This window comes from Dendrobium catenatum, unplaced genomic scaffold (genome assembly GCF_001605985.2).
Source record: "Dendrobium catenatum unplaced genomic scaffold, ASM160598v2 fragScaff_scaffold_865, whole genome shotgun sequence".
In the NCBI taxonomy this organism is placed as follows: Eukaryota; Viridiplantae; Streptophyta; class Magnoliopsida; order Asparagales; family Orchidaceae; genus Dendrobium; species Dendrobium catenatum.
Genome location: NW_021319327.1, coordinates 95,380 through 109,825, shown reverse-complemented (window position 1 = coordinate 109,825; position 14,446 = coordinate 95,380).

The window sequence follows — 14,446 nt, the reverse complement described above, 5'->3', positions numbered from 1 at the left end:
ATATACAATTAAAAGATATGCAAAGTGCGCCATTCAATAGACAAGAGGCATAAAATGAGCCCATCAAAGGCAAGCTATCTTCCCTTCTTCAAACTCTTAAAACTTAGAAGATTTCATGTATCACTTGAGATTTTTAAAGACTTGATTTCAAATTTTGTGATTGTAACAAACTACTTTGATATATTATTGTATAAGATATTTTTCTGAAACAAAGTCTTGATTAGATCTCTTTTTTCTTACCCAAATGTTTTTCTAAGTTAGGCCTTCTGATTTCAAAATAAATTGTTGGTAGTGAAATTCCATGAGCGGAGGACTCCGGGGAGTGGACGTAGGTCATGGTTTGACCGAACCACTATAAAAATCTCGGTGTGCTTTTTCCTTACTGTTTTTCTTTTTTCGTGCATTTTTATTTCATAATATTTGCTTGGAAAAATTGTGAAAGAAAAAGATTCTATTGTTGTCCATTGCCTTAGAAGTTATTTTAAATTTTCATGTTAAAAATTAAAAAACAAATACACCAAAAAATTAGAACTCCTGCTTAGGTTTTAATTATTACAATAAAGTTTTCACAATTCACCCCCCCCCCTCTTGTCCATCTAGTAATTTCATGATCGGCCCGGACGATCGGACCGTCTTTTTGACCAATCAGGTTGTTAACAATAATTGCACCGGATCATCTTGGATGATCCTGCGATCGGCCTGGATGATCCGTCCAATTCTTTAAATACAGCTAAATTTCAGCCCTTTTTCTTCACACTTCCTTCTACTCCCTGATTGCTTACTGTTTCTTGCTCTTTTCCTGCTTATGGCTGGAGAAAAATGTGTTCAATAAACCTCTGGAAGCTCCTCGAGGGCCACACTGGACCCTCAATTTAAGGAGGCAGACGATCAGGCTGCTTATCATCATCACAATGAGTGTGGCATTACTCTCTCACGAACCATCAAACTAGCCTATCTCTACTATTCGGTACTGGATCTTTTTACCCAAACTTCTCTTTGCTTTATCCTCACCCTCATAGTCCCCTTCAGTTTTGAACTCCTTTTTGAATTTTATGCAAATCTCTGCATAAGTTTTTCTTACACTACTCTCACCTCTTATGTGATTCAACGCCCTATCGAAATCACATATTAGGATTGTGCTGAACTATTGCAGCTGTCCATCACTGGGGATAAGCTGCATACCCTTGTCTACGATCTTGACTTTGACTGGTCCACTACAAATCACTTTCTTCACCACACCAACGTACACGTTCATGCTGGGGACTAAGTTCACATCACTCCACTACTTTCACTTACTACCTTTTACCTTCTGGTCCATAGAGAGTTTAATGCCACAGACCTGATCTTTTGCTACATAGAGCATTTAACTAACAATAGAGATCCAGGTCATAGAAGAAAGCCCAATCTTTCTCTAGGACACATCATTGCAAATATTCTAGAATCTAAATACAACCTTCAATATCCTACTCCTCCCAACCATCTACCACCTTTCTACTCAAACAATTCCTTTAATGCCCTTCACAGTACTTATCTCCACGCAGGGGATGGGAAAGCTGAGGGGGCAGAGGAGGAGGAGGCTCCCGCTCCCGCTCCTATTCCTGAACTTGTTCCTCTCCGCTAGCACTCTCAGTCGGATCAATTGGTGGAGAGATTTTATCAATTGGAGACCTGCTTCGACATGTTCGTATCACACCACCAGTAGCAGCACATTGAGGACATGGCCTGGTTTGATGCCTATGTTGCACACCAACAGCAGCAGCATGACCAGGATATGGCCTAGTTTGGGGCACAGTTCTCCATATTTTCCACCTTCTTCCAGTAGCCACCACCACCACCACCTCCGTCTGATGATCAGGGGCCCTCATTTTTCTAATTTTCTTTATGTTTTTTCTAGTTTCAATTTTTGTTTTTATAGTTTTGCTTTTCTTATGTTGTGTTTTACTTTCTATTATGCTTTTTATTTGTGTTTTGTTTCCCTCCTTTTTGGGATGTCAAAAGGGGGAATAGTTTAATGTATGCTGTACTTTAAATTCTAAAATTTAGTGATTTTTTTTACTGAACTGCCATAACTGCTTAAAATTTTCAGGGTATGTTTTCCATCATCAAAAAGGGGGAGATTATTGCAAACATGACTTTATGAATTAGACTTTTGATGATAGCAAACATTCATGATTCCCTACGACTGCTTTGCTTACTAACTGTTTAGGACCACAAGATCGAATGCAGCTCAAGCCATCTCAAGATCGAGTAGATTTAGGTTGAGTCAAGTATGTATTTTTTTCTTTCTTGAGTCAATTATAAAAGTGGTTCTTGATGCTAAGTAACCTTGCACACATACACACTTAAGGGGTCTTTCTGAATTTTTCTGTTTTGAGTATATCGGCCTGGAAGATGTTCCTATTGGCTAGGACGATTCAACTAAAAATAGAAAATCTAATTAGGGCATCCTGGTTAAGCAGCCATTTTTAAGCAAATCGTCCTAGATGATACTTGTATCGACCAGGATGATAGACTCAAATCAGAAAGAATCAACCGTTATGATCAATTTACATATTCTTTATTTTAAATTATTATCCCAGACGATCTCCATATTGGCCTGGACGATACAACATAATTATGCCTAAATTAATCTTGCAATTATGGAAAGTAATTAAGAATGATTGATACGATCACATCGGCCATGCCGATCGCATAATCGGCCAGGATGATCTTTTGGATGATTGACATTGGCCAGACTCTATTCAGGACGATGTTCAGGATGATTGTACTCGGATTTGAACTAATCAGCCAGAATAATATTGTATTGGCCTGTACGATGTAATCAATTTTCTTCTGATCCTCCTGAATCGTCCCAACTGATTGAGCTTATTTTGTAATGATTGGCCAGGATGTATTTATATCATCCTGGACGATAAAGTCTGTTCCTGAAATTCTATTTAAAGGACCAAAATTTTCTCATGCTGAATACCTTGAGAGTTGTTGTCTTGACCTGCGAGAGCCTTGGGAGAGGGATAGAGAGAGAGAGAGTGAGAGGAACTTGTGAGGGGGAGTTTTTGAGAGGGTTCGCAAAGGTTGCTTCAAGCAAGGTTCCAAGATGCGTCTCGGTTCTTCTTTCCTCATCCTTGGGAGGTTCTTGGGAGGCCTACTTCAGCAAAGGTCTAGGTTATCTGCCCACTTCAGGAGGAAGCAAAATTAGTCGGTTCTCTGCCGCAGCGGGGTTGGTGAAATGGAGTCTGTTGTAAAGGCTTCTCCACCTAAATGTGGGAGCTAAAGGAGAGACACTTAGTTAGTGCAATACTCGGAGGGTGCCTACGAGGAGTGGACGTAGGTCAAGGATTGACCGAACCACTATAAATTCGAAGTGATCTTTCTTTATTTTGCTTTCACATTTTTTTATTTTTACACTTTAATTTTTGTGGTGATTTTGTTTTAAGTTTTGTGGTGCTTTACATAAAGAAAAATTTTTAAAATACCAATTCACCCTCCCCCCCCCCCCTTAGTTAGTCTCTGGTTAGTTTTTAAGGGCTTAACATCCCTAACGAACTTTCACTTTTTAATCCTATGAATTTATAATTAATTATTTTTGATTCAATACATAAATTCTTAACATTGAAAGGAACTTTAAAGATCCTAATTTTGGTGTTAAAATTCCTTTGCCTTAACCCCTCACTTCCCCTTTTGACCTTTAGAGGAGGGGAGGGTTAGGCTACCCCCTTTACGTGAGTTTTCTCACAATTTCATAAGCCTTCGGGCAAGGAAAAACTCTGCCCGTTGTGGTTTTAAATTTGTAAGAAACCCACCTTAAATCTCAAAAAATTAAAGTTTTCTTTTAAAACTCTCTTCAAATTTCAAGTCGCCACATGTTATCCCATAAAATCCTTCAGTGGGCTAGCATGTGTTACAAAATTTAATTCTTCTCTGGCACATATCTAATCTCTTTACCCCACTAATATGTGTTGGGTAATAATTTCTACCACTCAACATGCATTAGAGGGTTGAGATCCTCTTATGAGCCTTGATCTTCTAAAAATGTTTTCCTTTTAAAAGAAATCAAATTCCAATCCTCTCTTTATCTTTCAAACAATTCCAAATGGTTGGTAACTTAATCTTCTCTTTTGACCGAGAGGTGTCCTCAACAGTGAATGACCAAGGAAGTATTATCATTTTTGGGATGGGATTTAATACCCTTGAGTTTTTCATGGACAAACACCAGATAGTTAGCTTGGATGCTAGTAAGGAAGTTCCCCCAGTAGTTGAGTTGATTGTGGGATCTGCACCCACCTTGCTAGTAGTCAGTGATGAGCAGAACTAGTCTGAACTAGTTGTTAAGGTGCCCACTAAAGTTAAATCTATTTTTTAAGAAGGATCAAGTTCTTGACTTACCTTTGTCACTAGGTACTAGAGAAAGAACTATCTGAGCAGACTTAGGAAGAGGATATTTAAGGCTAAGAAAGTTGTACCTTTTAAGACTTTAGCTCGAGTAGAGCCTAAGGCTACTGAGGAGCTGACTATTCTTGCTTCCTCTCCCCTCCTCAAGGGGAGTCGCTTCTGTCCCCTTGCCACTGCTCAGGGGGAGGAGAGGGCAGCTAGGATAACCCATTCTGCACCATGCCCTGTAGACTATGCAACCAAGAAGACTCCAAAAGAAAAACTCCTCCAGAGAATAAGGGCGTTAAGGAATATAATTCATACCTGTACTACACAGCGGCTAACCAAAGAGGAGTATGTAAAGCAGTTAAAGGGAGTCATCTCCCACCTCTTTCAAAAGGAGATCTTGAAAGAAGAAGTTTCTGTGTCAAATAACTTGACCCCTTAGACTGTTAGGAGGAATAAGAAGTATGTCAAACAACCTATCACCTCAGTACTAGTTGATGGGTATCATTGGGTGCCATGCCTTCCATCCTCCAAAATGGAAGGTATTTTGTTGACTGGGTCTGAGAGAGGCCACCATTCTGCTGGTAAACCCCCGGTACCCCCTCCTAGACTCGTAAAGTTGGCCTCAATAATTGTCAAGCCAAGGGAGACTGAGATTCGATGACCTGTAGATGTTAAGGGCAAGAGGCCTAAGTCCCCTGAGCACAAATTTGTGTCAAAAGAATTAAGTTGGAGAACTTGTCACCACCTCCTAGAACTTCCATGTTCATTATTCAACTCCAACGGGTTCTAGCCACTCCTTCAGTCACAATTGATCAGATGGATGTTCACGTCACTACTCAAGTTTTCACAATCGATAGTGCTCCCTCCGCCACTTTAGTTTAAGATCCGGTCACCAACCCTACTACTGCCCCAGTTGATGACCCCCAAGATTTAAGTGTCATTCCTAGGCTTCCTAGTCAGGTGTCTGAGGACCTTACCTTGCCAGATGTAGGAGCCATCACTTTACAAGCTCCTGCTTCGCCCCCCGAGGTTTATGTCCCTCACCCTGTAGAGGATACCACTCTTTTTACTTCCCATTTTAGGATAGTCAAAGTGGAGAGAACTGACCAGGATCTAGAGATGGAAGATGAACCAATTTTAGAGCCTCAGCTAGATCCTAATCCAAAGCATACAGAAAATCATCTCCAAGTTAGATTCTGAAGAACTCTTTGACATTGCTGAATATAAAAGGTACTTGCCACTCAATCCCAAGACAATTGGGAATAGACCGGTTGAGGACATAGTATAAGAGATAAGAAATATTCCGTTGAATAAAAAAGGAATGGCCTCTTTTGACCCATATTTGGATGATCTCCTCGGAGATGATGATGATTATTTTGGTAGCATTTGTATGGTTGAAATTAGGGGGTCTAATAAAGAAGCTGAGCCCAGCAAGCGCCGACCTGTTAGAGATGATGATTCACCTACGGTAGAGTCAGATTCAGATGAGTTAGTAAAAGCTAGAGATGAGGAGCATATAAGAAAATTGGAGACTCAGTTGGCATGTATGATATCATAAGTCAAGGAAATGCAAGAAAGGTTGGATAAATTACAGCAAGAGTCCCATAAAATCCAACAATCAGCTCAAGAGATAGCAGGAAAAGCTAAATGGGCATAATCTAGCTTAATTCACCCGAGTTAGCACCTGTGATCCCTCCTTGCCCACCTGAAGCACCTCCAGTTCAGCACACAGTTTCCACTACCCCTCCAATTCTGCCTCAAAAAGACATTAAACAACTGATTGAAGGCCTTAGCTCTTTCATAAGGAATGACGTCTATTCCAAAGGGTAGACACTTCCCCGAGTAATATGACTCAGTTCCTTATACAAAGAGTTTTGTGCCACCATCATTTAAAATTTTCATCTGAGTCAAAAACCCGAGGCAGCATCTGGCCTACTTTCAAGCGAGTTGTTGCAATGCAGGAGGGTCGGATACTCTACTTTTTCGCTAGTTTATAAGTAGTCTGTTAGGCATTTCTTTTGAGTGGTACGTCGATCTACCCAATGGTTTAGTAAGAACCTTTAGCAATCTAGAAAATCTTTTTCTAAAGAGATTTTCTAGAGCGCAACAATGCACTACTGTGGGCAATCTTGTTGTTGAAAAGCAAAAGCCGGGAGAGTCTCTAGTTGAATACATCTTGAGGTGGCAAAATCTCTTGATAAAGTGTGAACCCCAGTTGCAAGAGCAACATGCCGTGGAAATTCTTCTAAGGAATATTCATGACCCGATTGCTTTTCTCCTAAAGGGTTTCATTATTAAAACTTTTGAAAACTTCTCATCAAGGCTAGCAATTTGCAGGAAGAGGCTTCTAGGATGCCATTCTTACTAGAGAATCCTAACAATAAGAAGAGGCCAGTCGCTAGTCAGCTTAGCGCTCCACCTCCACCACAGCCACCTCAGAAGCATCCATTTAAGATAATTCCTCAGTATACTAGAGATCCCGCCTTCGTCCCTTTTAGAGAGAGATTGGAAAAACCTTATCCTTTTAAACTTGAGTCAGTAAAAAAGATTTTTAAGAGTTTGTTAAAGAAGCCAGATTTCCAGTTACCAGAGGCTAGGAGGCCAGAGGATGAGAGTAAGAAAGAAGATCATAAATACTACCCATACAACCGAATGCTTAGTTATCCACTCGAGGACTGTGTTGTGTTCAAAGATTGGCTCGAGAGGTACTACAGTCAAGGTAATATTATAATTCTTAAAGAGTATTTGGTGGATCCAAAAAAGGCCTCAGTCAAAACTATCTCAGGTAATCTTCCTAACTCTTCTCCTTCAATCGAAGATTGTTGGGACATTGCTCTGTCCCGGGCATTTAAAAAGTTGATTAACAAATCTTTTAGTTTTTATCAACAGCTGACTACGACAGCCCATGGCCTGGTGTGGGAAGTTGACCTAGACGCTTTGCAAGAGGATGTTGAGCCACTTCCCTCTCTAGTAGTCGTAGGAACTACTGTGAAATATATAAAATAAAAGAGAGATGATTTTGTAGAGAGGAAGTGTGTTGATGAGAGATGTATTAGAGTGGCGGATGGTGGTGTGAAAACCCTTTCCCCTCTCTTGTTATCTGACTTTTACTTTGTCCCATCAATGGCAACGGGTATAAAGATGTATAAAAAATATCATTCTACCTCTGACTTGATGATTATCCATAAGTATGATGTGCAACTTTATGTCTCTCTTATTTTAAATCAAAATTCTGGTGAAGTAAATCTCAATGTCAAACAAACTGACCTTCCCGAGTCGGTGACTCAAGTAGAAGTTGAATGTGAAACCATATAAGAAAGTGATTTCCCCCAATTTAATTTTCAGGAAAGTCTTATCGAGATAGAGTTTTCAGATTCTGAATCTCTTTCGAGAAATGACGATTCAATGCCTACGGTGAGTGTAGACATTGCTCTAATTTGCCTGACCGAGGATATCGAGCAGGTGAAACTCCATGGTGGTAGAGACTATTAAAACTTGTTAAATATGAATTAGGTTGATAGACCTAAGCTTATGTCCTAGCGGCTAACCAAGAGGGGGGGTGAATTGGTAATTAAAAATTTTTCCCTTATTTTGAATTTTAAACCGAGAATAACTTTAGTAAATTTTTATAGAAAATATTTTTCAACTACAAATTAAAAAGTTAAAAATAAAAACTATGGAAAATAAAAAGATACAAGATTTATAGTGGTTCGGTCAAACTCGACCTACATCCACTCCTAGGAGGCACCCTCCGAGTATTGCATTAATACCACTAGTGACTATCCTTTTGCACCCATATCAAGACAGAGACGCCTTTACAAAACTCTCTTCCACCACTACCGAGTGTGGTAGAGAACCATCATCCTATTACACTCTCCAAGTGTTGGCAGAGAAACATCATCCTTTTACACTCTCCAAGTGTTGTAGAGAACCGTCCATCCTTTCACACTCTCCCAGTGTAGGAAGAGAACCCTTCATCCTTTCACATAATCCCAGTGTAGGCAGAGAACCCTTCAGCTGTTCACATTCTCAAAGTGTAGGGAGAGGACCCTTTGGCTGTTCACACTCTTCAAATATCGATAGAGAAACAGATCTCCTTGATAAATCTTCTCACAAAAAATCTAGAAGGATGAGAGAAAAGAGTGAAGTAATCACAAAGCACAAGTGGAGATTCTTACCTTTGAGTACCAAGTGATTCCTTCACGCTCCAGTAGTAAGAATCCTCCTTCAAATACTCTTTCACACTCTCTCCTTCACTCTCCCTTTAGTTAACACGAAGATGAGTAGGCAAAAATATTGCAAGAAAGTTTTAAGTGGACTTTATATATGAAAGACACAAAAAACCGTTCAAAAACTGCTGACTTTCAAGTCTGTACACAGTCGATCGTCCCGTACGAATAGTGTTAAAACGGTTGCATTCGAACCCAATGTATATTGGTACGAATTTACTTCGTACCCAATCATCATCTCGTACGAAATATGTTTGTCCTGGGATGAACATTTATATCAAGGGTTCATTCTAACAAAACTACAAGACGATCCCAAAATTTATGGAAATAGAGGACTTGATCCTGGGACGAACGTGAATGTTCTTCTGGACGAATAGTTCAAGTCCTGTGTCCAGAGAACTTCATTTAGAGATGACCAGGATTAATTGCCTCGACGATCAGTAGAACTCAAGTGTCCAGAGAAATTCGTCCTGGGAGGAACCGGATGGATCGTCTGGACGATTAGTGCAACTCAAGTGTTCAGAGGACTTCGTCCTTGGATGAACGTGAATGTTCGTTTGGATGAACAGTGAAAAGTGAGAATCCAGAGAGCATCGTCCAAGGATGAATATAGAAATTCATCTTGACGATCAAGACTTAGAAAAATTTTCACACTTCCTGTTCGTTCCATTGCTCTTTGGAGGGGATAACTGACCTGATCGTCCCGTATGATCAGTATGATTTTTTAAAGATCTCCCCAAGTGTGTGTGTGCTAAGCTACTCAATTACAATCATACTCTCTCAAACTAAATACAATGAAAAATATGAACTTCAATTTACAAACTAACTCATGCTTAATTTTATTTCAAGTCTTCTTTAGTCTAGAGTTCGATTTTCCTGAAATGTTAGTCCATAAAAGGGCAAAAAATAATTCTTCCAAAAAGTATTAGGAGAATATAATACTTAAAACAATAATATTTGGAATCATCAAAATTATACAAGTTGCAATAATGTAAAACATACAAATAGAAACTTTCTTAACAATCTCCCCTTATGATGATGGCAAAATAATTATTGTTTATATAACTTTCAAATTATAAGAATCTTATAAGCTTCCCCTGAATTGATAAACATGTGAGAAAAAGGAGGCATTGCACGATAATGTTATCTCTCTCTTTTTTTTAATTAATTTTAAAAAAATAGATACAATACGAAATAAAAATATGAACAAAATTCGAAAATAAACAATATTTTCTCTCCCTTTTTGACAACAACAAAAAGAGAAGAAAAGGAATAAAAATGTGTGAAGTCATATGATAATCCTTTTATGATTGATCCTTAAAAGTGATTGAAATAAATTTTACAAATAAAAACCAAATCATTAGACAAATAAAATGATTCATAGAATTTAAGAAGGGAATTAACATCTACAATAAAAAGGATTTATCAAAAACATGAATCAATTTAGATATTGTGATAAAGAATATCATTATATAAAGGATGAATATAATATTTATATATTTCAAATTTCAATATGAAATATGTTAACTTGTTGAGTCTAGTACTTAGGTTGTTAAGCCTAAGCGAATGTCCCAAGGCTACCAAGAGGGGGGTGAATTGGTAGTTTAAAAATCTAAATTAAAATTTAGTCCCCTTTTTTAAACACACAAAAGAATTTCTTTTAAGTTGCAAGAATGTAAAACATGCAAATAACAACTTTCCTAACAAAATAAAATCGTGCAGAAGAATAATTTGAATTAAAAGATTAAAAGATTAAAGAAAGAATCTGAAAAAAATACAACTTGTGGCGCTTTGGGCATCTTTTCAATATTTGTGGCACCCTTTTTGCATCTTTTTACTTATGGGCTTATTTTATGCATCTTTTTCAAATTGCGAACCAATGCGCATTCTTTTTTATTTTTGTACATTTGTGAAACTGCTCAGATGACACTAGAAAGTGCTTTGATACCACTTGAAAGTTCGTTAGGGATATTAAGTCTTATAGAATTGGCCCAAGGCTAAATAAAGAGAGCAGTGAATTGGTAAAGAAGAAACTTTAAGAAAAGTACAAACCAAAATCACTACAAATAAAATAAATGCGAAAGTAATAATAAGAAAAGAACACACCATATTTATAGTGATTCGGTAAAACCTTGACTTACGTCCACTCCTTGGAGGCACTCTCCAAGTATTGTACTAAATAAGTGTCTCTCATTTAGCCCCCACAGCTAAGCAGAGAAGCCCTTACAAAATCACTTCCACCTTCCCCGGTGCGGCGGAGTCGCCGGGTCCTTTGACACCAATGATATCTTCTTCTTTGGTGAACTTCCCTAGAGACAAGCCTTGAATCCGACGGTATTAAGGTGCAAGCCTGCCGGAGCAACCGTGTAGAATCCCCCTCCACACTCCCTTCAGTCCCCCTCACAGGATCTTCTCCCTCTCTCAGACTTCACCCATTCCTCACTCCCTTTCAAGCTTCCTCTTCAAGTTTCCCACATAAGAATGAAGCTACAATGGCTGCCAAAAGACACTTAACAAGTGCCTTGACAAAGCATAAATAAAAGTACTCAAAATGAGCTCATTAATGCGAGTTGCCGACAATATCATCCAGGATGATAGGCATATCGTCCTATACGATCAGAACAATTTAAGTCCAAACAGCCGGAATGATTTGAGATGATCATAAGAATTTTATTCATATCATCCAGGATGATAATTTATCATCCTGGATGATCAATACAAATTGTGGAATACAATCCTCGACATCGCCCTGAAAAAGAGCTGTCCGATGTCCAATCGTCCAGTATATCGTCTAGGACGATCTGGCGATCGTCCAGGATGATTTGATCGTGAAATCAAGTCATAATTTCTTTCCTTAAATTCCAGAGAAATTTTGAAAAAATTGACATGGATCATCCTGGACGATATTTTATAGTTCTGGACGATCCACATGGACGCTGTCCAAAAATAGGTTATTTCTGAATAAATCTGGCGGCAGATTCTTTCTCTTTTTGAGCCTATCGTCCATGATGATACAAAATAGTCCAGGATGATGTGTTTTGCATAATGATGGCTGCTTTAATGAGGATGCCCTAATTAAGGATGATATAAAATTGTCCTAGATGATGTTATCAAAATAGTAAACTCTAGGGAACAATCAGAAATCTTCCAAGTTACAAAGCATTAGGGGCCACACCAAATACAATAGACTCAAGAAAGGAAAAAGGGTACAAAATGACTCAGACCTAGTCTACCCAATCTTGAGCTGGTTCCAAATTGCAGTCCGATCATGTGAACCTGAAATGTCAGAAGATAAGGCAATTGTAGAGAAAAAAGAATTTTTTCTATCATCAAAATCATAAGCCATAGATCCGCAACAATCTCCCCTTTTTGATGATGGAAAACATTTCAATTTAAATTTGCAAAAAGAAATATTTTCTCCTAATCTCCCCCTCACTAGAATAACACTTTAAAAAGTAGGAGAGATAAAACTATTTTAATTATTTTAATTTTTTTTTTAAAAGATACAAATTCAACAGTACGTTCTCCCCATTTTACATTATCAAAAGAGTGGAGGCACAAACAAAAAACAAAACAAACAAAAGACAAAAAAAATGTTCCCTAATCTAGTAAAACAAATTCTTAAAATGAGAAAGTTACCTCATGGTTTTAATAAAAAAACTAAGTAGAATTGGAATGACAACACATAGCCCAAAAAAGGTTAGAAATTCAGAATTTGATAATCCAAAATTTAAGTTCTTTCTAAAAGGCTAAAAAACGTTTAATTCAATATCTAAATCATGAAATAAATTAGAGAAAGAAATAATCATTTTTAAAAACTCATTCCATAAAATATATCTAATATAAATCAATGCATGAATTATTTAATCAGGAATCAAGATTTAAAAATCAAGTATCGAAAATATCAAGGGTTTTCTTAAGCTTTGAATAAAATAGAAAAAGTAAGCATACTCTTTGTGGGCTCATTTTAAGCCTCTTGTCAAGTTTTTGGCGCACTTTGCGCATCTTTTTCTTTTGATACACTTTGTGTATCTTTCAATTTAGCATCATTGCGCATCTTTTGATTTGGCATCATTGGCCAAATTTTTTTTTTTTTAATATACTACCTTTCTGAAATCTTAAAAACAAAAGTAAATCGATCCTATTGATAATGTGAATTCTTGATTAAGAAAATTACGAGTTAGATTCAACAACTTGCAAAAGATCTCTATGCGATAAACAAAATGTAGGGAGATGAAAAAAATCCAGTTTCAAAATTTAATTTAAAATATGATGAAGATTTTAAATCAAAAGTAGAATAACTTCTTTAAGGAAATAGAGATTGAGAGTCAAAATCATGAGTTTCCTTCTTTGACTATTTTTAGAGAAGTCAAACACAATTTTCATAAGAATTCAAGAAAAAATAAGAGGTAGGTTTTTCATTTTTAGAAAGGTGATGTGTGTGTTGATCAGAGAAAAGAAACATAAAAATTTAACGAAAAAAGAAAAGTAAGAAAGATAGAATAAAAAAAATAGAAAATCACAAAAATAAAAGGACAAACAAAACATGTAAACATAAAAACAAACAAAGGTTTAAGCACCATCTTACTCCTGGTCTGATGCTTCAGAGATCAGGTCTGCCCAAGAGATTTTTTGCTTTTTATTATTTCCCCAGTTTAAAATTTGCTTCGCTTTACCCTTTTCTTTCACAGGAAGAATTTTTGAATTAGGGCACTGAATTTTCATATATCTAGGCTTCCTACATCGAAAGTAAATAACATTAGAAGAAATATTAACATCCTTACCATTTTTACCTTTCTTCCATTTTTGTTGATGCTTATGCTTTGGTGAGCTTTTTAATTTGCCTGTCAAGTCATTGCTTTCATCACCAACTAACATATCTTTTTCCGTATCTTCAGCTTTTAAAACAATCGTTTCACTTGCATCCAAAAGTCTTTGACCCAAACTTTGCTCGTAGGCAATGAGTGAGCCAATCAAATTATCAAAAGAACAATCATTCAAATTTTTTAATTCACAAATAACAACAATTTTAGCATCAAACCTATCCAGTAGAAAACGAAGAATTTTGTTAATTTTTTCAAAATTTGAAAATTCTTTTCCTAAAACATGTAGTGATGTCACAATTTGAATAAACCTAGTATACATGTCTAAGATCGTCTCATAATGTTTCAGGGAAAACAGTTCAAAATCACGCATTAACATATTCAACTTGGATTGTTTAATTTCACTCGTAACTTTATTTATGATGTGTAGTTTATCCCAAACTTCCTTACCAGTAGTGCACGTGAAAATTAACAATAAAATCATCAGAATTTAAAGCACAGAAAAAACAATTTAAAGATTTTGCATTCAATTAAGCATCAATTCGTTCATCTCTATTCCATTGACCAAAAGGAATGTCAATTTTAATTCCATCTAAAATACATGACGGTGATGAATAACCAGTTAAAATCATATGCCATATATGAAAATCAATTGATTGCCAAAAAATAGACATGCGAATTTTTCAAAAATCAAATGAGATATTTTCAAACAAAGGTGGTCTGGTGATAGAATAATCTTCCGCAACATTATGATTTGAAAAATTAGCCATGGATCGAAATTCAAAAGATTTTGAAAACTTAATTTTTGAAGACGGCTCTGATACCACTTGAAAGTGCTCAGATGACACTAGAAAGTGTTCTGATACCACTTGAAAGTTCGTTAGGGATGTTAAGCCCTATAGAACTGGCTCAAGGCTAAATAAAGAGAGCGGTGAATTTGTAAAGAAGAAACTTTAAGCAAAGCACAAACCAAAATCACCACAAATAAAATAAATGCAAAAATTAAATGTGAAAGTG